This window comes from Protopterus annectens, chromosome 8.part0, assembly GCF_019279795.1.
Source record: "Protopterus annectens isolate FY-2018-M chromosome 8.part0, PAN1.0, whole genome shotgun sequence".
Lineage (NCBI taxonomy): Eukaryota > Metazoa > Chordata > Ceratodontiformes > Protopteridae > Protopterus > Protopterus annectens.
In genome coordinates this window covers 161,920,232-161,922,731 of record NC_056741.1, presented here as the reverse complement: position 1 = coordinate 161,922,731, position 2,500 = coordinate 161,920,232, and positions in this window count along the sequence as shown.

The window sequence follows — 2,500 nt, the reverse complement described above, 5'->3', positions numbered from 1 at the left end:
TAGGGCAGCTCATCTGTGCGCACTCTACGGCTAATAACACAGACTCAATGGGCCCTGACAACATTACAGGTTGCCTATAGCATGACTCAAAATATGACGTACTAGACACAGTTTGATTCATACTTCAACACAGCCTCCAGACAGCCTATGTTCCCACAGAAGGGTGTACATCAACATATATCCATCTGACTGGGGGTGACCATCACCTGACACATGGAGTTATGGAACCATTGTGACTCTAATCATCTTTGACCAATTACTCATCATGGACCTTCTCTAAAAGAACATAGATAGTATCCCGACTGTGTACAAACACATGTGTGATTTGTTCAGGCTGCATCATGTCTGTTACATCTGTTCAATGTCCTCAACAAGGTCACCAAGGGCATGCATGATGGCAACACTATCATACTGCATAACTTGACCTGGCCAAGGCATTTGACACAAATCTACACAGAGGTATTACTGAGAAACTGTCACAAGTGACTAAAAAAACATATATCACTGAGTGGGTAGACCACTCGATTACATTTGTGATGGATAAATATGTTGAAGTGTGTGCAGTTACCTATATCTAGAGTCCCAAGATCTTCAAGACTCTGTGTTAGACCCTTTCATATTTATTATTTAAGTCTCAGATGTCAAGAATGACGTACACATCCTTTGTCCAACCTGCTTTGTGGATGCCTGCAGTTTGTGGACAATCAATGAATCCAAGTGTGGTATTGGACACACTGACAGAATAAACACATACAAAGGATTGCTGCCACAACCATGGAGACACAGAAGATGAACAAAAATCATGAGGTGATTAGTTCCATTATAAAAGTAAATGCAGAGCTAATTATAATGTAGACAGCACACCCCTATGAGCAGACCACATGTTATGTGACTTGTGTACTCTGGTAGATGGTATGGGGAACATTCACCACCATGTGCCCACAGTGGTGTCTACTCCCTTGTATGTAACACAATTCCTAAGTATGTGTGGGGCATCCACATCAAACAGCATTATAGTTCCATAGTTCTCAGCCCTCAGCACACCAATAATTGAGTATAATGCAGTCTTCATCATGTACCTCACAACACATCTCCCAGGGATGAGTTACTCAAGTGCACCACATTTGCCACAGTAAGCTGACACATGTCATCGGGCATACCTATGTATTCTTTTTGTTGAAAAAATATTAGTGCTTGATGTTGCGGAGCCCCCATCACAGTTTTATACAAGATGCATGTGTGATACATGTTCCTGTGATGCACACAGTAAATACATAGCTGATTGACAACACTGATGGCATGGGTTACATTTGTGACAGTGTGGATTGTGTCATATATATGCCATGAATACCTGTCAACTAGCCAGGATTGCTGCTAATTTAAAAACAGGTATAACAGTGTCCCTCCTAACACCTCTAGCACATGTTAAATTTTGAGGAAGGTGTGCTTGATTCCCCTTATATATTGCTGACAGATCATGACAGTTGTACAAGTGTGTTCTTGCAGAACCATCTATAATCACTCACAATCACTTATGTTATGATAAAGATATGGGATTAATGGTGGTATAATTCTGATATTGTCCATGATTGTGCGTGCTTCTATCTACAGCTGTCCATAATCCTGTTACTATGTGTCCCACTTGGTTGAGACCTATGATGATATTACATTCATAGTCAGGCAACTCATTTTGGACAGCTTCATAATATGCATCTAACCCCTATTGTATACACTGTCCCTGATATACATCCTCTCCACTGTTCATGTCAGGATGCTTATATCACAAAGAATCCTCTATACTGATATGTCACCTTGTGCAACAGTCACATAACATACCAGAACTGTCCAGTACATACTGTATCATATAGTTATGCAATTACTGTTCATGCTACAATTGTTTTTACTGACATGTCCTCAGCTGCTGTACATTGCCATGTTTTACCTATCCTCTTCCTATGTTCATTCATACAATTCATCTATGTGTCCCTTTTCAATACACACACTACCCCTGAATATTTATTTAAACTGCAGTCTATGTAACCTTGCTGATCATGTACAAAAATGTATTCCATATGCCTGAAACAAGTTTCTACAGTACTCTCCACTGTAAACACTTTAATGTAATGTGTTGGTACAGTATATATTGCTTCATTAATAACCCTGGTAGCCATTGAGGCTTTTCTACCCAATCCTGCAGACCTGGTTTGCCTGTAGGTAAACAGGTGTACATGTCTACAGCTGTTCATGTTGCTTTACACTGTTTCCCAATATGAAACCAGGCTTCTTTACATTTAAACACGATCTGCAGCATGGATATGTAATTAGTGCTGCTGCTAACCATGCAGGCATGTAAACTCCATATAGGCTTTGCACGAAGTCTACACAACGTTTATTAAATCCCCAGAATAGTCAGTAACACTAGACATTAGACTTGCATACTTCTTATTGCTAAGAAAATTCACGATGATACAAATCCTGTTGTATTAACTTGTAAGAGAAT